This window comes from Pungitius pungitius, unplaced genomic scaffold (assembly GCF_949316345.1).
Source record: "Pungitius pungitius unplaced genomic scaffold, fPunPun2.1 scaffold_34, whole genome shotgun sequence".
NCBI classification, from domain to species: domain Eukaryota; kingdom Metazoa; phylum Chordata; class Actinopteri; order Perciformes; family Gasterosteidae; genus Pungitius; species Pungitius pungitius.
In genome coordinates, this window is record NW_026909849.1 from 511,185 (window position 1) to 532,631 (window position 21,447).

Genomic DNA, 21,447 nt, shown 5'->3' on the forward strand with positions numbered 1-21,447 from the left:
ATATCCAACGTTAAAACAACACTAAACATGCATCTCTTCGACAATGTGATATACTTTTTGTAATTTGTAGGTGTACAATCTGCGGCGCTCGGCGGCTTTCAGAGAGAAGTGAAAAAGCTTACGGCACCTGGGATTCCCAGGCGGTCTTCCATCCAGGTACTAACCAGGCCCTGCTCTGCTTAGCTTCCGAGATCAGACGAGATCGGGCGGAACCAGAGAGGTATGGCCGTAAGCTGCTTTTTATCTTTTTCCTAATCCTTTATAATGCGTCAAAAAATTATGTCACGCCTGCCGTTGGCATCTTTGTGTGGGTTAAATAAGGGTATGCAAAGAAGGCTGTGACATCCTATGCCGAAAATTGGATGGACTAGAGAAGACCCGCCCAGGAGTCCCAGCCAATCGGTGGATGGCCATTGCAGTCCCCGCCACCTCAAATGGCCTGACGATGGTATGGACGTAAGCCACCTTTCATCTTCTTCCTATTGCATCTCTTCTACAATGTGAAATACTTTTTACAATTGTGTAGGTGTACAATCTGCGGCGCTGGGCGGCTTTCGGAGAGAGAAGTGAAAAAGCTTACGGCACCTGGGATTCCCAGGCGGTCTTCCATCCAGGTACTAACCAGGCCCTGCTCTGCTTAGCTTCCGAGATCAGACGAGATCGGGCGGAACCAGAGAGGTATGGCCGTAAGCTGCTTTAATATCTTTTTCCTAATCCTTTAGAACGTGTCAAAGATAATCAGAAAAGTTTCTTTTTCTAAAATTGAAGCAGTTCTTAGGATTGGCAAGAGAGGTTCCTAAAACCTGAAGGTAACTTTACTTTTCTTCACTGGCAATTCTAACATGTTGGGTTAGCACCTGTATTTCAACGGCTAAATTACAAACAAAAGTATGCCAATTGTTAAATGTTGATCAACACTAATTTAGCAACCATGAAACGGAATCAATTTTGATGATATTGTCTAAGTTCCTTATATATCCAACGTTAAAACAACACTAAACATGCATCTCTTCGACAATGTGATATACTTTTTGTAATTTGTAGGTGTACAATCTGCGGCGCTCGGCGGCTTTCAGAGAGAAGTGAAAAAGCTTACGGCACCTGGGATTCCCAGGCGGTCTTCCATCCAGGTACTAACCAGGCCCTGCTCTGCTTAGCTTCCGAGATCAGATGAGATCGGGCGGAACCAGAGAGGTATGGTCGTAAGCTGCTTTTTATCTTTTTCCTAATCCTTTAAAACGTGTCAAAGATAATCAGAAGAGTTTCTTTTTCTAAAATTGAAGCAGTTCTTAGGATTGGCAAGAGAGGTTCCTAAAACCTGAAGGTAACTTTACTTTTCTTCACTGGCAATTCTAACATGTTGGGTTAGCACCTGTATTTCAACGGCTAAATTACAAACAAAAGTAGGCCAATTGTTAAATGTTGATCAACACTAATTTAGCAACCATGAAACGGAATCAATTTTGATGATATTGTCTAAGTTCCTTAAATATCCAACGTTAAAACAACACTAAACATGCATCTCTTCGACAATGTGATATACTTTTTGTAATTTGTAGGTGTACAATCTGCGGCGCTCGGCGGCTTTCAGAGAGAAGTGAAAAAGCTTACGGCACCTGGGATTCCCAGGCGGTCTTCCATCCAGGTACTAACCAGGCCCTGCTCTGCTTAGCTTCCGAGATCAGACGAAATCGGGCGGAACCAGAGAGGTATGGCCGTACGCTGCTTTTTATCTTTTTCCTAATCCTTTAAAACGTGTCAAAGATAATCAGAAGAGTTTCTTTTTCTAAAATTGAAGCAGTTCTTAGGATTGGCAAGAGAGGTTCCTAAAACCTGAAGGTAACTTTACTTTTCTTCACTGGCAATTCTAACATGTTGGGTTAGCACCTGTATTTCAACGGCTAAATTACAAACAAAAGTAGGCCAATTGTTAAATGTTGATCAACACTAATTTAGCAACCATGAAACGGAATCAATTTTGATGATATTGTCTAAGTTCCTTATATATCCAACGTTAAAACAACACTAAACATGCATCTCTTCGACAATGTGATATACTTTTTGTAATTTGTAGGTGTACAATCTGCGGCGCTCGGCGGCTTTCAGAGAGAAGTGAAAAAGCTTACGGCACCTGGGATTCCCAGGCGGTCTTCCATCCAGGTACTAACCAGGCCCTGCTCTGCTTAGCTTCCGAGATCAGACGAGATCGGGCGGAACCAGAGAGGTATGGCCGTAAGCTGCTTTTTATCTTTTTCCTAATCCTTTAGAACGTGTCAAAGATAATCAGAAGAGTTTCTTTTTCTAAAATTGAAGCAGTTCTTAGGATTGGCAAGAGAGGTTCCTAAAACCTGAAGGTAACTTTACTTTTCTTCACTGGCAATTCTAACATGTTGGGTTAGCACCTGTATTTCAACGGCTAAATTACAAACAAAAGTAGGCCAATTGTTAAATGTTGATCAACACTAATTTAGCAACCATGAAACGGAATCAATTTTGATGATATTGTCTAAGTTCCTTATATATCCAACGTTAAAACAACACTAAACATGCATCTCTTCGACAATGTGATATACTTTTTGTAATTTGTAGGTGTACAATCTGCGGCGCTCGGCGGCTTTCAGAGAGAAGTGAAAAAGCTTACGGCACCTGGGATTCCCAGGCGGTCTTCCATCCAGGTACTAACCAGGCCCTGCTCTGCTTAGCTTCCGAGATCAGATGAGATCGGGCGGAACCAGAGAGGTATGGTCGTAAGCTGCTTTTTATCTTTTTCCTAATCCTTTAAAACGTGTCAAAGATAATCAGAAGAGTTTCTTTTTCTAAAATTGAAGCAGTTCTTAGGATTGGCAAGAGAGGTTCCTAAAACCTGAAGGTAACTTTACTTTTCTTCACTGGCAATTCTAACATGTTGGGTTAGCACCTGTATTTCAACGGCTAAATTACAAACAAAAGTAGGCCAATTGTTAAATGTTGATCAACACTAATTTAGCAACCATGAAACGGAATCAATTTTGATGATATTGTCTAAGTTCCTTATATATCCAACGTTAAAACAACACTAAACATGCATCTCTTCGACAATGTGATATACTTTTTGTAATTTGTAGGTGTACAATCTGCGGCGCTCGGCGGCTTTCAGAGAGAAGTGAAAAAGCTTACGGCACCTGGGATTCCCAGGCGGTCTTCCATCCAGGTACTAACCAGGCCCTGCTCTGCTTAGCTTCCGAGATCAGACGAAATCGGGCGGAACCAGAGAGGTATGGCCGTACGCTGCTTTTTATCTTTTTCCTAATCCTTTAAAACGTGTCAAAGATAATCAGAAGAGTTTCTTTTTCTAAAATTGAAGCAGTTCTTAGGATTGGCAAGAGAGGTTCCTAAAACCTGAAGGTAACTTTACTTTTCTTCACTGGCAATTCTAACATGTTGGGTTAGCACCTGTATTTCAACGGCTAAATTACAAACAAAAGTAGGCCAATTGTTAAATGTTGATCAACACTAATTTAGCAACCATGAAACGGAATCAATTTTGATGATATTGTCTAAGTTCCTTATATATCCAACGTTAAAACAACACTAAACATGCATCTCTTCGACAATGTGATATACTTTTTGTAATTTGTAGGTGTACAATCTGCGGCGCTCGGCGGCTTTCAGAGAGAAGTGAAAAAGCTTACGGCACCTGGGATTCCCAGGCGGTCTTCCATCCAGGTACTAACCAGGCCCTGCTCTGCTTAGCTTCCGAGATCAGACGAGATCGGGCGGAACCAGAGAGGTATGGCCGTAAGCTGCTTTTTATCTTTTTCCTAATCCTTTATAATGCGTCAAAAAATTATGTCACGCCTGCCGTTGGCATCTTTGTGTGGGTTAAATAAGGGTATGCAAAGAAGGCTGTGACATCCTATGCCGAAAATTGGATGGACTAGAGAAGACCCGCCCAGGAGTCCCAGCCAATCGGTGGATGGCCATTGCAGTCCCCGCCACCTCAAATGGCCTGACGATGGTATGGACGTAAGCCACCTTTCATCTTCTTCCTATTGCATCTCTTCTACAATGTGAAATACTTTTTACAATTGTGTAGGTGTACAATCTGCGGCGCTGGGCGGCTTTCGGAGAGAGAAGTGAAAAAGCTTACGGCACCTGGGATTCCCAGGCGGTCTTCCATCCAGGTACTAACCAGGCCCTGCTCTGCTTAGCTTCCGAGATCAGACGAGATCGGGCGGAACCAGAGAGGTATGGCCGTAAGCTGCTTTAATATCTTTTTCCTAATCCTTTAGAACGTGTCAAAGATAATCAGAAAAGTTTCTTTTTCTAAAATTGAAGCAGTTCTTAGGATTGGCAAGAGAGGTTCCTAAAACCTGAAGGTAACTTTACTTTTCTTCACTGGCAATTCTAACATGTTGGGTTAGCACCTGTATTTCAACGGCTAAATTACAAACAAAAGTATGCCAATTGTTAAATGTTGATCAACACTAATTTAGCAACCATGAAACGGAATCAATTTTGATGATATTGTCTAAGTTCCTTATATATCCAACGTTAAAACAACACTAAACATGCATCTCTTCGACAATGTGATATACTTTTTGTAATTTGTAGGTGTACAATCTGCGGCGCTCGGCGGCTTTCAGAGAGAAGTGAAAAAGCTTACGGCACCTGGGATTCCCAGGCGGTCTTCCATCCAGGTACTAACCAGGCCCTGCTCTGCTTAGCTTCCGAGATCAGACGAGATCGGGCGGAACCAGAGAGGTATGGCCGTAAGCTGCTTTTTATCTTTTTCCTAATCCTTTATAATGCGTCAAAAAATTATGTCACGCCTGCCGTTGGCATCTTTGTGTGGGTTAAATAAGGGTATGCAAAGAAGGCTGTGACATCCTATGCCGAAAATTGGATGGACTAGAGAAGACCCGCCCAGGAGTCCCAGCCAATCGGTGGATGGCCATTGCAGTCCCCGCCACCTCAAATGGCCTGACGATGGTATGGACGTAAGCCACCTTTCATCTTCTTCCTATTGCATCTCTTCTACAATGTGAAATACTTTTTACAATTGTGTAGGTGTACAATCTGCGGCGCTGGGCGGCTTTCGGAGAGAGAAGTGAAAAAGCTTACGGCACCTGGGATTCCCAGGCGGTCTTCCATCCAGGTACTAACCAGGCCCTGCTCTGCTTAGCTTCCGAGATCAGACGAGATCGGGCGGAACCAGAGAGGTATGGCCGTAAGCTGCTTTTTATCTTTTTCCTAATCCTTTATAATGCGTCAAAAAATTATGTCACGCCTGCCGTTGGCATCTTTGTGTGGGTTAAATAAGGGTATGCAAAGAAGGCTGTGACATCCTATGCCGAAAATTGGATGGACTAGAGAAGACCCGCCCAGGAGTCCCAGCCAATCGGTGGATGGCCATTGCAGTCCCCGCCATCTCAAATGGCCTGACGATGGTATGGACGTAAGCCACCTTTCATCTTCTTCCTATTGCATCTCTTCTACAATGTGAAATACTTTTTACAATTGTGTAGGTGTACAATCTGCGGCGCTGGGCGGCTTTCGGAGAGAGAAGTGAAAAAGCTTACGGCACCTGGGATTCCCAGGCGGTCTTCCATCCAGGTACTAACCAGGCCCTGCTCTGCTTAGCTTCCGAGATCAGACGAGATCGGGCGGAACCAGAGAGGTATGGCCGTAAGCTGCTTTAATATCTTTTTCCTAATCCTTTAGAACGTGTCAAAGATAATCAGAAAAGTTTCTTTTTCTAAAATTGAAGCAGTTCTTAGGATTGGCAAGAGAGGTTCCTAAAACCTGAAGGTAACTTTACTTTTCTTCACTGGCAATTCTAACATGTTGGGTTAGCACCTGTATTTCAACGGCTAAATTACAAACAAAAGTATGCCAATTGTTAAATGTTGATCAACACTAATTTAGCAACCATGAAACGGAATCAATTTTGATGATATTGTCTAAGTTCCTTATATATCCAACGTTAAAACAACACTAAACATGCATCTCTTCGACAATGTGATATACTTTTTGTAATTTGTAGGTGTACAATCTGCGGCGCTCGGCGGCTTTCAGAGAGAAGTGAAAAAGCTTACGGCACCTGGGATTCCCAGGCGGTCTTCCATCCAGGTACTAACCAGGCCCTGCTCTGCTTAGCTTCCGAGATCAGATGAGATCGGGCGGAACCAGAGAGGTATGGTCGTAAGCTGCTTTTTATCTTTTTCCTAATCCTTTAAAACGTGTCAAAGATAATCAGAAGAGTTTCTTTTTCTAAAATTGAAGCAGTTCTTAGGATTGGCAAGAGAGGTTCCTAAAACCTGAAGGTAACTTTACTTTTCTTCACTGGCAATTCTAACATGTTGGGTTAGCACCTGTATTTCAACGGCTAAATTACAAACAAAAGTAGGCCAATTGTTAAATGTTGATCAACACTAATTTAGCAACCATGAAACGGAATCAATTTTGATGATATTGTCTAAGTTCCTTATATATCCAACGTTAAAACAACACTAAACATGCATCTCTTCGACAATGTGATATACTTTTTGTAATTTGTAGGTGTACAATCTGCGGCGCTCGGCGGCTTTCAGAGAGAAGTGAAAAAGCTTACGGCACCTGGGATTCCCAGGCGGTCTTCCATCCAGGTACTAACCAGGCCCTGCTCTGCTTAGCTTCCGAGATCAGACGAAATCGGGCGGAACCAGAGAGGTATGGCCGTACGCTGCTTTTTATCTTTTTCCTAATCCTTTAAAACGTGTCAAAGATAATCAGAAGAGTTTCTTTTTCTAAAATTGAAGCAGTTCTTAGGATTGGCAAGAGAGGTTCCTAAAACCTGAAGGTAACTTTACTTTTCTTCACTGGCAATTCTAACATGTTGGGTTAGCACCTGTATTTCAACGGCTAAATTACAAACAAAAGTAGGCCAATTGTTAAATGTTGATCAACACTAATTTAGCAACCATGAAACGGAATCAATTTTGATGATATTGTCTAAGTTCCTTATATATCCAACGTTAAAACAACACTAAACATGCATCTCTTCGACAATGTGATATACTTTTTGTAATTTGTAGGTGTACAATCTGCGGCGCTCGGCGGCTTTCAGAGAGAAGTGAAAAAGCTTACGGCACCTGGGATTCCCAGGCGGTCTTCCATCCAGGTACTAACCAGGCCCTGCTCTGCTTAGCTTCCGAGATCAGACGAGATCGGGCGGAACCAGAGAGGTATGGTCGTAAGCTGCTTTTTATCTTTTTCCTAATCCTTTATAATGCGTCAAAAAATTATGTCACGCCTGCCGTTGGCATCTTTGTGTGGGTTAAATAAGGGTATGCAAAGAAGGCTGTGACATCCTATGCCGAAAATTGGATGGACTAGAGAAGACCCGCCCAGGAGTCCCAGCCAATCGGTGGATGGCCATTGCAGTCCCCGCCACCTCAAATGGCCTGACGATGGTATGGACGTAAGCCACCTTTCATCTTCTTCCTATTGCATCTCTTCTACAATGTGAAATACTTTTTACAATTGTGTAGGTGTACAATCTGCGGCGCTGGGCGGCTTTCGGAGAGAGAAGTGAAAAAGCTTACGGCACCTGGGATTCCCAGGCGGTCTTCCATCCAGGTACTAACCAGGCCCTGCTCTGCTTAGCTTCCGAGATCAGACGAGATCGGGCGGAACCAGAGAGGTATGGCCGTATGCTGCTTTTTATCTTTTTCCTAATCCTTTATAATGCGTCAAAAAATTATGTCACGCCTGCCGTTGGCATCTTTGTGTGGGTTAAATAAGGGTATGCAAAGAAGGCTGTGACATCCTATACCGAAAATTGGATGGACTAGAGAAGACCCGCCCAGGAGTCCCAGCCAATCGGTGGATGGCCATTGCAGTCCCCGCCACCTCAAATGGCCTGACGATGGTATGGACGTAAGCCACCTTTCATCTTCTTCCTATTGCATCTCTTCTACAATGTGAAATACTTTTTACAATTGTGTAGGTGTACAATCTGCGGCGCTGGGCGGCTTTCGGAGAGAGAAGTGAAAAAGCTTACGGCACCTGGGATTCCCAGGCGGTCTTCCATCCAGGTACTAACCAGGCCCTGCTCTGCTTAGCTTCCGAGATCAGACGAGATCGGGCGGAACCAGAGAGGTATGGCCGTAAGCTGCTTTAATATCTTTTTCCTAATCCTTTAGAACGTGTCAAAGATAATCAGAAAAGTTTCTTTTTCTAAAATTGAAGCAGTTCTTAGGATTGGCAAGAGAGGTTCCTAAAACCTGAAGGTAACTTTACTTTTCTTCACTGGCAATTCTAACATGTTGGGTTAGCACCTGTATTTCAACGGCTAAATTACAAACAAAAGTATGCCAATTGTTAAATGTTGATCAACACTAATTTAGCAACCATGAAACGGAATCAATTTTGATGATATTGTCTAAGTTCCTTATATATCCAACGTTAAAACAACACTAAACATGCATCTCTTCGACAATGTGATATACTTTTTGTAATTTGTAGGTGTACAATCTGCGGCGCTCGGCGGCTTTCAGAGAGAAGTGAAAAAGCTTACGGCACCTGGGATTCCCAGGCGGTCTTCCATCCAGGTACTAACCAGGCCCTGCTCTGCTTAGCTTCCGAGATCAGACGAGATCGGGCGGAACCAGAGAGGTATGGCCGTAAGCTGCTTTTTATCTTTTTCCTAATCCTTTATAATGCGTCAAAAAATTATGTCACGCCTGCCGTTGGCATCTTTGTGTGGGTTAAATAAGGGTATGCAAAGAAGGCTGTGACATCCTATGCCGAAAATTGGATGGACTAGAGAAGACCCGCCCAGGAGTCCCAGCCAATCGGTGGATGGCCATTGCAGTCCCCGCCACCTCAAATGGCCTGACGATGGTATGGACGTAAGCCACCTTTCATCTTCTTCCTATTGCATCTCTTCTACAATGTGAAATACTTTTTACAATTGTGTAGGTGTACAATCTGCGGCGCTGGGCGGCTTTCGGAGAGAGAAGTGAAAAAGCTTACGGCACCTGGGATTCCCAGGCGGTCTTCCATCCAGGTACTAACCAGGCCCTGCTCTGCTTAGCTTCCGAGATCAGACGAGATCGGGCGGAACCAGAGAGGTATGGCCGTAAGCTGCTTTTTATCTTTTTCCTAATCCTTTATAATGCGTCAAAAAATTATGTCACGCCTGCCGTTGGCATCTTTGTGTGGGTTAAATAAGGGTATGCAAAGAAGGCTGTGACATCCTATGCCGAAAATTGGATGGACTAGAGAAGACCCGCCCAGGAGTCCCAGCCAATCGGTGGATGGCCATTGCAGTCCCCGCCACCTCAAATGGCCTGACGATGGTATGGACGTAAGCCACCTTTCATCTTCTTCCTATTGCATCTCTTCTACAATGTGAAATACTTTTTACAATTGTGTAGGTGTACAATCTGCGGCGCTGGGCGGCTTTCGGAGAGAGAAGTGAAAAAGCTTACGGCACCTGGGATTCCCAGGCGGTCTTCCATCCAGGTACTAACCAGGCCCTGCTCTGCTTAGCTTCCGAGATCAGACGAGATCGGGCGGAACCAGAGAGGTATGGCCGTAAGCTGCTTTAATATCTTTTTCCTAATCCTTTAGAACGTGTCAAAGATAATCAGAAAAGTTTCTTTTTCTAAAATTGAAGCAGTTCTTAGGATTGGCAAGAGAGGTTCCTAAAACCTGAAGGTAACTTTACTTTTCTTCACTGGCAATTCTAACATGTTGGGTTAGCACCTGTATTTCAACGGCTAAATTACAAACAAAAGTATGCCAATTGTTAAATGTTGATCAACACTAATTTAGCAACCATGAAACGGAATCAATTTTGATGATATTGTCTAAGTTCCTTATATATCCAACGTTAAAACAACACTAAACATGCATCTCTTCGACAATGTGATATACTTTTTGTAATTTGTAGGTGTACAATCTGCGGCGCTCGGCGGCTTTCAGAGAGAAGTGAAAAAGCTTACGGCACCTGGGATTCCCAGGCGGTCTTCCATCCAGGTACTAACCAGGCCCTGCTCTGCTTAGCTTCCGAGATCAGACGAGATCGGGCGGAACCAGAGAGGTATGGCCGTAAGCTGCTTTTTATCTTTTTCCTAATCCTTTATAATGCGTCAAAAAATTATGTCACGCCTGCCGTTGGCATCTTTGTGTGGGTTAAATAAGGGTATGCAAAGCAGGCTGTGACATCCTATGCCGAAAATTGGATGGACTAGAGAAGACCCGCCCAGGAGTCCCAGCCAATCGGTGGATGGCCATTGCAGTCCCCGCCACCTCAAATGGCCTGACGATGGTATGGACGTAAGCCACCTTTCATCTTCTTCCTATTGCATCTCTTCTACAATGTGAAATACTTTTTACAATTGTGTAGGTGTACAATCTGCGGCGCTGGGCGGCTTTCGGAGAGAGAAGTGAAAAAGCTTACGGCACCTGGGATTCCCAGGCGGTCTTCCATCCAGGTACTAACCAGGCCCTGCTCTGCTTAGCTTCCGAGATCAGACGAGATCGGGCGGAACCAGAGAGGTATGGCCGTAAGCTGCTTTTTATCTTTTTCCTAATCCTTTAGAACGTGTCAAAGATAATCAGAAGAGTTTCTTTTTCTAAAATTGAAGCAGTTCTTAGGATTGGCAAGAGAGGTTCCTAAAACCTGAAGGTAACTTTACTTTTCTTCACTGGCAATTCTAACATGTTGGGTTAGCACCTGTATTTCAACGGCTAAATTACAAACAAAAGTATGCCAATTGTTAAATGTTGATCAACACTAATTTAGCAACCATGAAACGGAATCAATTTTGATGATATTGTCTAAGTTCCTTATATATCCAACGTTAAAACAACACTAAACATGCATCTCTTCGACAATGTGATATACTTTTTGTAATTTGTAGGTGTACAATCTGCGGCGCTCGGCGGCTTTCAGAGAGAAGTGAAAAAGCTTACGGCACCTGGGATTCCTAGGCGGTCTTCCATCCAGGTACTAACCAGGCCCTGCTCTGCTTAGCTTCCGAGATCAGACGAGATCGGGCGGAACCAGAGAGGTATGGCCGTAAGCTGCTTTTTATCTTTTTCCTAATCCTTTATAATGCGTCAAAAAATTATGTCACGCCTGCCGTTGGCATCTTTGTGTGGGTTAAATAAGGGTATGCAAAGAAGGCTGTGACATCCTATGCCGAAAATTGGATGGACTAGAGAAGACCCGCCCAGGAGTCCCAGCCAATCGGTGGATGGCCATTGCAGTCCCCGCCACCTCAAATGGCCTGACGATGGTATGGACGTAAGCCACCTTTCATCTTCTTCCTATTGCATCTCTTCTACAATGTGAAATACTTTTTACAATTGTGTAGGTGTACAATCTGCGGCGCTGGGCGGCTTTCGGAGAGAGAAGTGAAAAAGCTTACGGCACCTGGGATTCCCAGGCGGTCTTCCATCCAGGTACTAACCAGGCCCTGCTCTGCTTAGCTTCCGAGATCAGACGAGATCGGGCGGAACCAGAGAGGTATGGCCGTAAGCTGCTTTTTATCTTTTTCCTAATCCTTTAGAACGTGTCAAAGATAATCAGAAGAGTTTCTTTTTCTAAAATTGAAGCAGTTCTTAGGATTGGCAAGAGAGGTTCCTAAAACCTGAAGGTAACTTTACTTTTCTTCACTGGCAATTCTAACATGTTGGGTTAGCACCTGTATTTCAACGGCTAAATTACAAACAAAAGTAGGCCAATTGTTAAATGTTGATCAACACTAATTTAGCAACCATGAAACGGAATCAAGTTTGATGATATTGTCTAAGTTCCTTATATATCCAACGTTAAAACAACACTAAACATGCATCTCTTCGACAATGTGATATACTTTTTGTAATTTGTAGGTGTACAATCTGCGGCGCTCGGCGGCTTTCAGAGAGAAGTGAAAAAGCTTACGGCACCTGGGATTCCCAGGCGGTCTTCCATCCAGGTACTAACCAGGCCCTGCTCTGCTTAGCTTCCGAGATCAGACGAGATCGGGCGGAACCAGAGAGGTATGGCCGTAAGCTGCTTTTTATCTTTTTCCTAATCCTTTATAATGCGTCAAAAAATTATGTCACGCCTGCCGTTGGCATCTTTGTGTGGGTTAAATAAGGGTATGCAAAGAAGGCTGTGACATCCTATGCCGAAAATTGGATGGACTAGAGAAGACCCGCCCAGGAGTCCCAGCCAATCGGTGGATGGCCATTGCAGTCCCCGCCACCTCAAATGGCCTGACGATGGTATGGACGTAAGCCACCTTTCATCTTCTTCCTATTGCATCTCTTCTACAATGTGAAATACTTTTTACAATTGTGTAGGTGTACAATCTGCGGCGCTGGGCGGCTTTCGGAGAGAGAAGTGAAAAAGCTTACGGCACCTGGGATTCCCAGGCGGTCTTCCATCCAGGTACTAACCAGGCCCTGATCTGCTTAGCTTCCGAGATCAGACGAGATCGGGCGGAACCAGAGAGGTATGGCCGTAAGCTGCTTTAATATCTTTTTCCTAATCCTTTAGAACGTGTCAAAGATAATCAGAAAAGTTTCTTTTTCTAAAATTGAAGCAGTTCTTAGGATTGGCAAGAGAGGTTCCTAAAACCTGAAGGTAACTTTACTTTTCTTCACTGGCAATTCTAACATGTTGGGTTAGCACCTGTATTTCAACGGCTAAATTACAAACAAAAGTATGCCAATTGTTAAATGTTGATCAACACTAATTTAGCAACCATGAAACGGAATCAATTTTGATGATATTGTCTAAGTTCCTTATATATCCAACGTTAAAACAACACTAAACATGCATCTCTTCGACAATGTGATGTACTTTTTGTAATTTGTAGGTGTACAATCTGCGGCGCTCGGCAGCTTTCAGAGAGAAGTGAAAAAGCTTACGGCACCTGGGATTCCCAGGCGGTCTTCCATCCAGGTACTAACCAGGCCCTGCTCTGCTTAGCTTCCGAGATCAGACGAGATCGGGCGGAACCAGAGAGGTATGGCCGTAAGCTGCTTTTTATCTTTTTCCTAATCCTTTATAATGCGTCAAAAAATTATGTCACGCCTGCCGTTGGCATCTTTGTGTGGGTTAAATAAGGGTATGCAAAGCAGGCTGTGACATCCTATGCCGAAAATTGGATGGACTAGAGAAGACCCGCCCAGGAGTCCCAGCCAATCGGTGGATGGCCATTGCAGTCCCCGCCACCTCAAATGGCTTGACGATGGTATGGACGTAAGCCACCTTTCATCTTCTTCCTATTGCATCTCTTCTACAATGTGAAATACTTTTTACAATTGTGTAGGTGTACAATCTGCGGCGCTGGGCGGCTTTCGGAGAGAGAAGTGAAAAAGCTTACGGCACCTGGGATTCCCAGGCGGTCTTCCATCCAGGTACTAACCAGGCCCTGCTCTGCTTAGCTTCCGAGATCAGACGAGATCGGGCGGAACCAGAGAGGTATGGCCGTAAGCTGCTTTTGATCTTTTTCCTAATCCTTTAAAACGTGTCAAAGATAATCAGAAGAGTTTCTTTTTCTAAAATTGAAGCAGTTCTTAGGATTGGCAAGAGAGGTTCCTAAAACCTGAAGGTAACTTTACTTTTCTTCACTGGCAATTCTAACATGTTGGGTTAGCACCTGTATTTCAACGGCTAAATTACAAACAAAAGTAGGCCAATTGTTAAATGTTGATCAACACTAATTTAGCAACCATGAAACGGAATCAATTTTGATGATATTGTCTAAGTTCCTTATATATCCAACGTTAAAACAACACTAAACATGCATCTCTTCGACAATGTGATATACTTTTTGTAATTTGTAGGTGTACAATCTGCGGCGCTCGGCGGCTTTCAGAGAGAAGTGAAAAAGCTTACGGCACCTGGGATTCCTAGGCGGTCTTCCATCCAGGTACTAACCAGGCCCTGCTCTGCTTAGCTTCCGAGATCAGACGAGATCGGGCGGAACCAGAGAGGTATGGCCGTAAGCTGCTTTTTATCTTTTTCCTAATCCTTTATAATGCGTCAAAAAATTATGTCACGCCTGCCGTTGGCATCTTTGTGTGGGTTAAATAAGGGTATGCAAAGAAGGCTGTGACATCCTATGCCGAAAATTGGATGGACTAGAGAAGACCCGCCCAGGAGTCCCAGCCAATCGGTGGATGGCCATTGCAGTCCCCGCCACCTCAAATGGCCTGACGATGGTATGGACGTAAGCCACCTTTCATCTTCTTCCTATTGCATCTCTTCTACAATGTGAAATACTTTTTACAATTGTGTAGGTGTACAATCTGCGGCGCTGGGCGGCTTTCGGAGAGAGAAGTGAAAAAGCTTACGGCACCTGGGATTCCCAGGCGGTCTTCCATCCAGGTACTAACCAGGCCCTGCTCTGCTTAGCTTCCGAGATCAGACGAGATCGGGCGGAACCAGAGAGGTATGGCCGTAAGCTGCTTTTGATCTTTTTCCTAATCCTTTAAAACGTGTCAAAGATAATCAGAAGAGTTTCTTTTTCTAAAATTGAAGCAGTTCTTAGGATTGGCAAGAGAGGTTCCTAAAACCTGAAGGTAACTTTACTTTTCTTCACTGGCAATTCTAACATGTTGGGTTAGCACCTGTATTTCAACGGCTAAATTACAAACAAAAGTAGGCCAATTGTTAAATGTTGATCAACACTAATTTAGCAACCATGAAACGGAATCAATTTTGATGATATTGTCTAAGTTCCTTATATATCCAACGTTAAAACAACACTAAACATGCATCTCTTCGACAATGTGATATACTTTTTGTAATTTGTAGGTGTACAATCTGCGGCGCTCGGCGGCTTTCAGAGAGAAGTGAAAAAGCTTACGGCACCTGGGATTCCCAGGCGGTCTTCCATCCAGGTACTAACCAGGCCCTGCTCTGCTTAGCTTCCGAGATCAGACGAGATCGGGCGGAACCAGAGAGGTATGGCCGTAAGCTGCTTTTTATCTTTTTCCTAATCCTTTATAATGCGTCAAAAAATTATGTCACGCCTGCCGTTGGCATCTTTGTGTGGGTTAAATAAGGGTATGCAAAGCAGGCTGTGACATCCTATGCCGAAAATTGGATGGACTAGAGAAGACCCGCCCAGGAGTCCCAGCCAATCGGTGGATGGCCATTGCAGTCCCCGCCACCTCAAATGGCCTGACGATGGTATGGACGTAAGCCACCTTTCATCTTCTTCCTATTGCATCTCTTCTACAATGTGAAATACTTTTTACAATTGTGTAGGTGTACAATCTGCGGCGCTGGGCGGCTTTCGGAGAGAGAAGTGAAAAAGCTTACGGCACCTGGGATTCCCAGGCGGTCTTCCATCCAGGTACTAACCAGGCCCTGCTCTGCTTAGCTTCCGAGATCAGACGAGATCGGGCGGAACCAGAGAGGTATGGCCGTAAGCTGCTTTTTATCTTTTTCCTAATCCTTTAGAACGTGTCAAAGATAATCAGAAGAGTTTCTTTTTCTAAAATTGAAGCAGTTCTTAGGATTGGCAAGAGAGGTTCCTAAAACCTGAAGGTAACTTTACTTTTCTTCACTGGCAATTCTAACATGTTGGGTTAGCACCTGTATTTCAACGGCTAAATTACAAACAAAAGTATGCCAATTGTTAAATGTTGATCAACACTAATTTAGCAACCATGAAACGGAATCAATTTTGATGATATTGTCTAAGTTCCTTATATATCCAACGTTAAAACAACACTAAACATGCATCTCTTCGACAATGTGATATACTTTTTGTAATTTGTAGGTGTACAATCTGCGGCGCTCGGCGGCTTTCAGAGAGAAGTGAAAAAGCTTACGGCACCTGGGATTCCTAGGCGGTCTTCCATCCAGGTACTAACCAGGCCCTGCTCTGCTTAGCTTCCGAGATCAGACGAGATCGGGCGGAACCAGAGAGGTATGGCCGTAAGCTGCTTTTTATCTTTTTCCTAATCCTTTATAATGCGTCAAAAAATTATGTCACGCCTGCCGTTGGCATCTTTGTGTGGGTTAAATAAGGGTATGCAAAGAAGGCTGTGACATCCTATGCCGAAAATTGGATGGACTAGAGAAGACCCGCCCAGGAGTCCCAGCCAATCGGTGGATGGCCATTGCAGTCCCCGCCACCTCAAATGGCCTGACGATGGTATGGACGTAAGCCACCTTTCATCTTCTTCCTATTGCATCTCTTCTACAATGTGAAATACTTTTTACAATTGTGTAGGTGTACAATCTGCGGCGCTGGGCGGCTTTCGGAGAGAGAAGTGAAAAAGCTTACGGCACCTGGGATTCCCAGGCGGTCTTCCATCCAGGTACTAACCAGGCCCTGCTCTGCTTAGCTTCCGAGATCAGACGAGATCGGGCGGAACCAGAGAGGTATGGCCGTAAGCTGCTTTTGATCTTTTTCCTAATCCTTTAAAACGTGTCAAAGATAATCAGAAGAGTTTCTTTTTCTAAAATTGAAGCAGTTCTTAGGATTGGCAAGAGAGGTTCCTAAAACCTGAAGGTAACTTTACTTTTCTTCACTGGCAATTCTAACATGTTGGGTTAGCACCTGTATTTCAACGGCTAAATTACAAACAAAAGTAGGCCAATTGTTAAATGTTGATCAACACTAATTTAGCAACCATGAAACGGAATCAATTTTGATGATATTGTCTAAGTTCCTTATATATCCAACGTTAAAACAACACTAAACATGCATCTCTTCGACAATGTGATATACTTTTTGTAATTTGTAGGTGTACAATCTGCGGCGCTCGGCGGCTTTCAGAGAGAAGTGAAAAAGCTTACGGCACCTGGGATTCCCAGGCGGTCTTCCATCCAGGTACTAACCAGGCCCTGCTCTGCTTAGCTTCCGAGATCAGACGAGATCGGGCGGAACCAGAGAGGTATGGCCGTAAGCTGCTTTTTATCTTTTTCCTAATCCTTTATAATGCGTCAAAAAATTATGTCACGCCTGCCGTTGGCATCTTTGTGTGGGTTAAATAAGGGTATGCAAAGCAGGCTGTGACATCCTATGCCGAAAATTGGATGGACTAGAGAAGACCCGCCCAGGAGTCCCAGCCAATCGGTGGATGGCCATTGCAGTCCCCGCCACCTCAAATGGCCTGACGATGGTATGGACGTAAGCCACCTTTCATCTTCTTCCTATTGCATCTCTTCTACAATGTGAAATACTTTTTACAATTGTGTAGGTGTACAATCTGCGGCGCTGGGCGGCTTTCGGAGAGAGAAGTGAAAAAGCTTACGGCACCTGGGATTCCCAGGCGGTCTTCCATCCAGGTACTAACCAGGCCCTGCTCTGCTTAGCTTCCGAGATCAGACGAGATCGGGCGGAACCAGAGAGGTATGGCCGTAAGCTGCTTTAATATCTTTTTCCTAATCCTTTAGAACGTGTCAAAGATAATCAGAAAAGTTTCTTTTTCTAAAATTGAAGCAGTTCTTAGGATTGGCAAGAGAGGTTCCTAAAACCTGAAGGTAACTTTACTTTTCTTCACTGGCAATTCTAACATGTTGGGTTAGCACCTGTATTTCAACGGCTAAATTACAAACAAAAGTAGGCCAATTGTTAAATGTTGATCAACACTAATTTAGCAACCATGAAACGGAATCAATTTTGATGATATTGTCTAAGTTCCTTATATATCCAACGTTAAAACAACACTAAACATGCATCTCTTCGACAATGTGATATACTTTTTGTAATTTGTAGGTGTACAATCTGCGGCGCTCGGCGGCTTTCAGAGAGAAGTGAAAAAGCTTACGGCACCTGGGATTCCCAGGCGGTCTTCCATCCAGGTACTAACCAGGCCCTGCTCTGCTTAGCTTCCGAGATCAGACGAGATCGGGCGGAACCAGAGAGGTATGGCCGTAAGCTGCTTTTTATCTTTTTCCTAATCCTTTATAATGCGTCAAAAAATTATGTCACGCCTGCCGTTGGCATCTTTGTGTGGGTTAAATAAGGGTATGCAAAGCAGGCTGTGACATCCTATGCCGAAAATTGGATGGACTAGAGAAGACCCGCCCAGGAGTCCCAGCCAATCGGTGGATGGCCATTGCAGTCCCCGCCACCTCAAATGGCCTGACGATGGTATGGACGTAAGCCACCTTTCATCTTCTTCCTATTGCATCTCTTCTACAATGTGAAATACTTTTTACAATTGTGTAGGTGTACAATCTGCGGCGCTGGGCGGCTTTCGGAGAGAGAAGTGAAAAAGCTTACGGCACCTGGGATTCCCAGGCGGTCTTCCATCCAGGTACTAACCAGGCCCTGCTCTGCTTAGCTTCCGAGATCAGACGAGATCGGGCGGAACCAGAGAGGTATGGCCGTAAGCTGCTTTAATATCTTTTTCCTAATCCTTTAGAACGTGTCAAAGATAATCAGAAAAGTTTCTTTTTCTAAAATTGAAGCAGTTCTTAGGATTGGCAAGAGAGGTTCCTAAAACCTGAAGGTAACTTTACTTTTCTTCACTGGCAATTCTAACATGTTGGGTTAGCACCTGTATTTCAACGGCTAAATTACAAACAAAAGTATGCCAATTGTTAAATGTTGATCAACACTAATTTAGCAACCATGAAACGGAATCAATTTTGATGATATTGTCTAAGTTCCTTATATATCCAACGTTAAAACAACACTAAACATGCATCTCTTCGACAATGTGATGTACTTTTTGTAATTTGTAGGTGTACAATCTGCGGCGCTCGGCGGCTTTCAGAGAGAAGTGAAAAAGCTTACGGCACCTGGGATTCCCAGGCGGTCTTCCATCCAGGTACTAATCAGGCCCTGCTCTGCTTAGCTTCCGAGATCAGACGAGATCGGGCGGAACCAGAGAGGTATGGCCGTAAGCTGCTTTTTATCTTTTTCCTAATCCTTTATAATGCGTCAAAAAATTATGTCACGCCTGCCGTTGGCATCTTTGTGTGGGTTAAATAAGGGTATGCAAAGCAGGCTGTGACATCCTATGCCGAAAATTGGATGGACTAGAGAAGACCCGCCCAGGAGTCCCAGCCAATCGGTGGATGGCCATTGCAGTCCCCGCCACCTCAAATGGCCTGACGATGGTATGGACGTAAGCCACCTTTCATCTTCTTCCTATTGCATCTCTTCTACAATGTGAAATACTTTTTACAATTGTGTAGGTGTACAATCTGCGGCGCTGGGCGGCTTTCGGAGAGAGAAGTGAAAAAGCTTACGGCACCTGGGATTCCCAGGCGGTCTTCCATCCAGGTACTAACCAGGCCCTGCTCTGCTTAGCTTCCGAGATCAGACGAGATCGGGCGGAACCAGAGAGGTATGGCCGTAAGCTGCTTTTTATCTTTTTCCTAATCCTTTATAATGCGTCAAAAAATTATGTCACGCCTGCCGTTGGCATCTTTGTGTGGGTTAAATAAGGGTATGCAAAGAAGGCTGTGACATCCTATGCCGAAAATTGGATGGACTAGAGAAGACCCGCCCAGGAGTCCCAGCCAATCGGTGGATGGCCATTGCAGTCCCCGCCACCTCAAATGGCCTGACGATGGTATGGACGTAAGCGACCTTTCATCTTCTTCCTATTGCATCTCTTCTACAATGTGAAATACTTTTTACAATTGTGTAGGTGTACAATCTGCGGCGCTGGGCGGCTTTCAGAGAGAAGTGAAAAAGCTTACGGCACCTGGGATTCCCAGGCGGTCTTCCATCCAGGTACTAACCAGGCCCTGCTCTGCTTAGCTTCCGAGATCAGACGAGATCGGGCGGAACCAGAGAGGTATGGCCGTAAGCTGCTTTTTATCTTTTTCCTAATCCTTTATAATGCGTCAAAAAATTATGTCACGCCTGCCGTTGGCATCTTTGTGTGGGTTAAATAAGGGTATGCAAAGAAGGCTGTGATATCCTATGCCGAAAATTGGATGGACTAGAGAAGACCCGCCCAGGAGTCCCAGCCAATCGGTGGATGGCCATTGCAGTCCCCGCCACCTCAAATGGCCTGACGATGGTATGGACGTAAGCCACCTTTCATCTTCTTCCTATTGCATCTCTTCTACAATGTGAAATACTTTTTACAATTGTGTAGGTGTACAATCTGCGGCGCTGGGCGGCTTTCGGAGAGAGAAGTGAAAAAGCTTACGGCACCTGGGATTCCCAGGCGGTCTTCCATCCAGGTACTAACCAGGCCCTGCTCTGCTTAGCTTCCGAGATCAGACGAAATCGGGCGGAACTAGAGAGGTATGGCCGTACGCTGCTTTTTATCTTTTTCCTAATCCTTTAAAACGTGTCAAAGATAATCAGAAGAGTTTCTTTTTCTAAAATTGAAGCAGTTCTTAGGATTGGCAAGAGAGGTTCCTAAAACCTGAAGGTAACTTTACTTTTCTTCACTGGCAATTCTAACATGTTGGGTTAGCACCTGTATTTCAACGGCTAAATTACAAACAAAAGTATGCCAATTGTTAAATGTTGATCAACACTAATTTAGCAACCATGAAACGGAATCAATTTTGATGATATTGTCTAAGTTCCTTATATATCCAACGTTAAAACAACACTAAACATGCATCTCTTCGACAATGTGATGTACTTTTTGTAATTTGTAGGTGTACAATCTGCGGCGCTCGGCGGCTTTCAGAGAGAAGTGAAAAAGCTTACGGCACCTGGGATTCCCAGGCGGTCTTCCATCCAGGTACTAACCAGGCCCTGCTCTGCTTAGCTTCCGAGATCAGACGAGATCGGGCGGAACCAGAGAGGTATGGCCGTAAGCTGCTTTTTATCTTTTTCCTAATCCTTTAAAACGTGTCAAAGATAATCAGAAGAGTTTCTTTTTCTAAAATTGAAGCAGTTCTTAGGATTGGCAAGAGAGGTTCCTAAAACCTGAAGGTAACTTTACTTTTCTTCACTGGCAATTCTAACATGTTGGGTTAGCACCTGTATTTCAACGGCTAAATTACAAACAAAAGTATGCCAATTGTTAAATGTTGATCAACACTAATTTAGCAACCATGAAACGGAATCAATTTTGATGATATTGTCTAAGTTCCTTATAAATCCAACGTTAAAACAACACTAAACATGCATCTCTTCGACAACGTGATATACTTTTTGTAATTTGTAGGTGTACAATCTGCGGCGCTCGGCGGCTTTCAGAGAGAAGTGAAAAAGCTTACGGCACCTGGGATTCCCAGGCGGTCTTCCATCCAGGTACTAACCAGGCCCTGCTCTGCTTAGCTTCCGAGATCAGACGAGATCGGGCGGAACCAGAGAGGTATGGCCGTAAGCTGCTTTTTATCTTTTTCCTAATCCTTTATAATGCGTCAAAAAATTATGTCACGCCTGCCGTTGGCATCTTTGTGTGGGTTAAATAAGGGTATGCAAAGCAGGCTGTGACATCCTATGCCGAAAATTGGATGGACTAGAGAAGACCCGCCCAGGAGTCCCAGCCAATCGGTGGATGGCCATTGCAGTCCCCGCCACCTCAAAT

At 44.2% G+C, this 21,447-nt stretch overlaps 44 non-coding genes across 44 annotated transcripts; all 44 read right to left on the minus strand.

Annotated features, from left to right (window-relative positions):
* Nucleotides 1-115: 115 nt before the first annotated feature.
* Nucleotides 116-234, minus strand: LOC134114171 (5S ribosomal RNA). The gene has a single exon (XR_009946537.1). It is a non-coding gene; the product is annotated as a 5S ribosomal RNA (ribosomal RNA).
* Nucleotides 235-573: 339 nt separating this feature from the next.
* Nucleotides 574-692, minus strand: LOC134114172 (5S ribosomal RNA). The gene has a single exon (XR_009946538.1). It is a non-coding gene; the product is annotated as a 5S ribosomal RNA (ribosomal RNA).
* A 397-nt stretch (nt 693-1,089) lies between these two features.
* On the minus strand, nt 1,090-1,208 carry LOC134114361 (5S ribosomal RNA). The gene has a single exon (XR_009946727.1). It is a non-coding gene; the product is annotated as a 5S ribosomal RNA (ribosomal RNA).
* A 396-nt stretch (nt 1,209-1,604) lies between these two features.
* Nucleotides 1,605-1,723, minus strand: LOC134114708 (5S ribosomal RNA). The gene has a single exon (XR_009947075.1). It is a non-coding gene; the product is annotated as a 5S ribosomal RNA (ribosomal RNA).
* Nucleotides 1,724-2,119: 396 nt separating this feature from the next.
* Nucleotides 2,120-2,238, minus strand: LOC134114173 (5S ribosomal RNA). Its single transcript, XR_009946539.1, has one exon. It is a non-coding gene; the product is annotated as a 5S ribosomal RNA (ribosomal RNA).
* Nucleotides 2,239-2,634: 396 nt separating this feature from the next.
* On the minus strand, nt 2,635-2,753 carry LOC134114362 (5S ribosomal RNA). The gene has a single exon (XR_009946728.1). It is a non-coding gene; the product is annotated as a 5S ribosomal RNA (ribosomal RNA).
* A 396-nt stretch (nt 2,754-3,149) lies between these two features.
* On the minus strand, nt 3,150-3,268 carry LOC134114709 (5S ribosomal RNA). Its single transcript, XR_009947076.1, has one exon. It is a non-coding gene; the product is annotated as a 5S ribosomal RNA (ribosomal RNA).
* Nucleotides 3,269-3,664: 396 nt separating this feature from the next.
* On the minus strand, nt 3,665-3,783 carry LOC134114174 (5S ribosomal RNA). Its single transcript, XR_009946540.1, has one exon. It is a non-coding gene; the product is annotated as a 5S ribosomal RNA (ribosomal RNA).
* Nucleotides 3,784-4,122: 339 nt separating this feature from the next.
* On the minus strand, nt 4,123-4,241 carry LOC134114175 (5S ribosomal RNA). The gene has a single exon (XR_009946541.1). It is a non-coding gene; the product is annotated as a 5S ribosomal RNA (ribosomal RNA).
* Nucleotides 4,242-4,638: 397 nt separating this feature from the next.
* On the minus strand, nt 4,639-4,757 carry LOC134114176 (5S ribosomal RNA). The gene has a single exon (XR_009946542.1). It is a non-coding gene; the product is annotated as a 5S ribosomal RNA (ribosomal RNA).
* A 339-nt stretch (nt 4,758-5,096) lies between these two features.
* Nucleotides 5,097-5,215, minus strand: LOC134114177 (5S ribosomal RNA). Its single transcript, XR_009946543.1, has one exon. It is a non-coding gene; the product is annotated as a 5S ribosomal RNA (ribosomal RNA).
* A 339-nt stretch (nt 5,216-5,554) lies between these two features.
* LOC134114178 (5S ribosomal RNA) lies at nt 5,555-5,673 on the minus strand. Its single transcript, XR_009946544.1, has one exon. It is a non-coding gene; the product is annotated as a 5S ribosomal RNA (ribosomal RNA).
* Nucleotides 5,674-6,070: 397 nt separating this feature from the next.
* Nucleotides 6,071-6,189, minus strand: LOC134114363 (5S ribosomal RNA). The gene has a single exon (XR_009946729.1). It is a non-coding gene; the product is annotated as a 5S ribosomal RNA (ribosomal RNA).
* A 396-nt stretch (nt 6,190-6,585) lies between these two features.
* On the minus strand, nt 6,586-6,704 carry LOC134114710 (5S ribosomal RNA). The gene has a single exon (XR_009947077.1). It is a non-coding gene; the product is annotated as a 5S ribosomal RNA (ribosomal RNA).
* A 396-nt stretch (nt 6,705-7,100) lies between these two features.
* Nucleotides 7,101-7,219, minus strand: LOC134114456 (5S ribosomal RNA). Its single transcript, XR_009946822.1, has one exon. It is a non-coding gene; the product is annotated as a 5S ribosomal RNA (ribosomal RNA).
* Nucleotides 7,220-7,558: 339 nt separating this feature from the next.
* LOC134114454 (5S ribosomal RNA) lies at nt 7,559-7,677 on the minus strand. Its single transcript, XR_009946819.1, has one exon. It is a non-coding gene; the product is annotated as a 5S ribosomal RNA (ribosomal RNA).
* Nucleotides 7,678-8,016: 339 nt separating this feature from the next.
* Nucleotides 8,017-8,135, minus strand: LOC134114180 (5S ribosomal RNA). Its single transcript, XR_009946546.1, has one exon. It is a non-coding gene; the product is annotated as a 5S ribosomal RNA (ribosomal RNA).
* A 397-nt stretch (nt 8,136-8,532) lies between these two features.
* LOC134114181 (5S ribosomal RNA) lies at nt 8,533-8,651 on the minus strand. The gene has a single exon (XR_009946547.1). It is a non-coding gene; the product is annotated as a 5S ribosomal RNA (ribosomal RNA).
* Nucleotides 8,652-8,990: 339 nt separating this feature from the next.
* LOC134114182 (5S ribosomal RNA) lies at nt 8,991-9,109 on the minus strand. The gene has a single exon (XR_009946548.1). It is a non-coding gene; the product is annotated as a 5S ribosomal RNA (ribosomal RNA).
* A 339-nt stretch (nt 9,110-9,448) lies between these two features.
* On the minus strand, nt 9,449-9,567 carry LOC134114183 (5S ribosomal RNA). The gene has a single exon (XR_009946549.1). It is a non-coding gene; the product is annotated as a 5S ribosomal RNA (ribosomal RNA).
* A 397-nt stretch (nt 9,568-9,964) lies between these two features.
* LOC134114184 (5S ribosomal RNA) lies at nt 9,965-10,083 on the minus strand. The gene has a single exon (XR_009946550.1). It is a non-coding gene; the product is annotated as a 5S ribosomal RNA (ribosomal RNA).
* A 339-nt stretch (nt 10,084-10,422) lies between these two features.
* Nucleotides 10,423-10,541, minus strand: LOC134114185 (5S ribosomal RNA). Its single transcript, XR_009946551.1, has one exon. It is a non-coding gene; the product is annotated as a 5S ribosomal RNA (ribosomal RNA).
* A 396-nt stretch (nt 10,542-10,937) lies between these two features.
* Nucleotides 10,938-11,056, minus strand: LOC134114383 (5S ribosomal RNA). Its single transcript, XR_009946749.1, has one exon. It is a non-coding gene; the product is annotated as a 5S ribosomal RNA (ribosomal RNA).
* A 339-nt stretch (nt 11,057-11,395) lies between these two features.
* On the minus strand, nt 11,396-11,514 carry LOC134114186 (5S ribosomal RNA). Its single transcript, XR_009946552.1, has one exon. It is a non-coding gene; the product is annotated as a 5S ribosomal RNA (ribosomal RNA).
* A 396-nt stretch (nt 11,515-11,910) lies between these two features.
* Nucleotides 11,911-12,029, minus strand: LOC134114187 (5S ribosomal RNA). Its single transcript, XR_009946553.1, has one exon. It is a non-coding gene; the product is annotated as a 5S ribosomal RNA (ribosomal RNA).
* A 339-nt stretch (nt 12,030-12,368) lies between these two features.
* Nucleotides 12,369-12,487, minus strand: LOC134114571 (5S ribosomal RNA). Its single transcript, XR_009946938.1, has one exon. It is a non-coding gene; the product is annotated as a 5S ribosomal RNA (ribosomal RNA).
* A 397-nt stretch (nt 12,488-12,884) lies between these two features.
* On the minus strand, nt 12,885-13,003 carry LOC134114188 (5S ribosomal RNA). Its single transcript, XR_009946554.1, has one exon. It is a non-coding gene; the product is annotated as a 5S ribosomal RNA (ribosomal RNA).
* A 339-nt stretch (nt 13,004-13,342) lies between these two features.
* On the minus strand, nt 13,343-13,461 carry LOC134114189 (5S ribosomal RNA). The gene has a single exon (XR_009946555.1). It is a non-coding gene; the product is annotated as a 5S ribosomal RNA (ribosomal RNA).
* Nucleotides 13,462-13,857: 396 nt separating this feature from the next.
* On the minus strand, nt 13,858-13,976 carry LOC134114384 (5S ribosomal RNA). The gene has a single exon (XR_009946750.1). It is a non-coding gene; the product is annotated as a 5S ribosomal RNA (ribosomal RNA).
* A 339-nt stretch (nt 13,977-14,315) lies between these two features.
* LOC134114191 (5S ribosomal RNA) lies at nt 14,316-14,434 on the minus strand. The gene has a single exon (XR_009946557.1). It is a non-coding gene; the product is annotated as a 5S ribosomal RNA (ribosomal RNA).
* Nucleotides 14,435-14,830: 396 nt separating this feature from the next.
* On the minus strand, nt 14,831-14,949 carry LOC134114192 (5S ribosomal RNA). The gene has a single exon (XR_009946558.1). It is a non-coding gene; the product is annotated as a 5S ribosomal RNA (ribosomal RNA).
* Nucleotides 14,950-15,288: 339 nt separating this feature from the next.
* Nucleotides 15,289-15,407, minus strand: LOC134114193 (5S ribosomal RNA). Its single transcript, XR_009946559.1, has one exon. It is a non-coding gene; the product is annotated as a 5S ribosomal RNA (ribosomal RNA).
* Nucleotides 15,408-15,803: 396 nt separating this feature from the next.
* LOC134114385 (5S ribosomal RNA) lies at nt 15,804-15,922 on the minus strand. The gene has a single exon (XR_009946751.1). It is a non-coding gene; the product is annotated as a 5S ribosomal RNA (ribosomal RNA).
* Nucleotides 15,923-16,261: 339 nt separating this feature from the next.
* On the minus strand, nt 16,262-16,380 carry LOC134114194 (5S ribosomal RNA). Its single transcript, XR_009946560.1, has one exon. It is a non-coding gene; the product is annotated as a 5S ribosomal RNA (ribosomal RNA).
* A 396-nt stretch (nt 16,381-16,776) lies between these two features.
* On the minus strand, nt 16,777-16,895 carry LOC134114195 (5S ribosomal RNA). The gene has a single exon (XR_009946561.1). It is a non-coding gene; the product is annotated as a 5S ribosomal RNA (ribosomal RNA).
* A 339-nt stretch (nt 16,896-17,234) lies between these two features.
* On the minus strand, nt 17,235-17,353 carry LOC134114196 (5S ribosomal RNA). The gene has a single exon (XR_009946562.1). It is a non-coding gene; the product is annotated as a 5S ribosomal RNA (ribosomal RNA).
* A 397-nt stretch (nt 17,354-17,750) lies between these two features.
* LOC134114197 (5S ribosomal RNA) lies at nt 17,751-17,869 on the minus strand. The gene has a single exon (XR_009946563.1). It is a non-coding gene; the product is annotated as a 5S ribosomal RNA (ribosomal RNA).
* A 339-nt stretch (nt 17,870-18,208) lies between these two features.
* LOC134114198 (5S ribosomal RNA) lies at nt 18,209-18,327 on the minus strand. Its single transcript, XR_009946564.1, has one exon. It is a non-coding gene; the product is annotated as a 5S ribosomal RNA (ribosomal RNA).
* A 397-nt stretch (nt 18,328-18,724) lies between these two features.
* LOC134114283 (5S ribosomal RNA) lies at nt 18,725-18,843 on the minus strand. Its single transcript, XR_009946649.1, has one exon. It is a non-coding gene; the product is annotated as a 5S ribosomal RNA (ribosomal RNA).
* Nucleotides 18,844-19,182: 339 nt separating this feature from the next.
* Nucleotides 19,183-19,301, minus strand: LOC134114199 (5S ribosomal RNA). Its single transcript, XR_009946565.1, has one exon. It is a non-coding gene; the product is annotated as a 5S ribosomal RNA (ribosomal RNA).
* Nucleotides 19,302-19,638: 337 nt separating this feature from the next.
* LOC134114200 (5S ribosomal RNA) lies at nt 19,639-19,757 on the minus strand. The gene has a single exon (XR_009946566.1). It is a non-coding gene; the product is annotated as a 5S ribosomal RNA (ribosomal RNA).
* A 339-nt stretch (nt 19,758-20,096) lies between these two features.
* Nucleotides 20,097-20,215, minus strand: LOC134114753 (5S ribosomal RNA). The gene has a single exon (XR_009947120.1). It is a non-coding gene; the product is annotated as a 5S ribosomal RNA (ribosomal RNA).
* Nucleotides 20,216-20,611: 396 nt separating this feature from the next.
* On the minus strand, nt 20,612-20,730 carry LOC134114202 (5S ribosomal RNA). Its single transcript, XR_009946568.1, has one exon. It is a non-coding gene; the product is annotated as a 5S ribosomal RNA (ribosomal RNA).
* Nucleotides 20,731-21,126: 396 nt separating this feature from the next.
* On the minus strand, nt 21,127-21,245 carry LOC134114203 (5S ribosomal RNA). The gene has a single exon (XR_009946569.1). It is a non-coding gene; the product is annotated as a 5S ribosomal RNA (ribosomal RNA).
* Nucleotides 21,246-21,447: the final 202 nt, after the last annotated feature.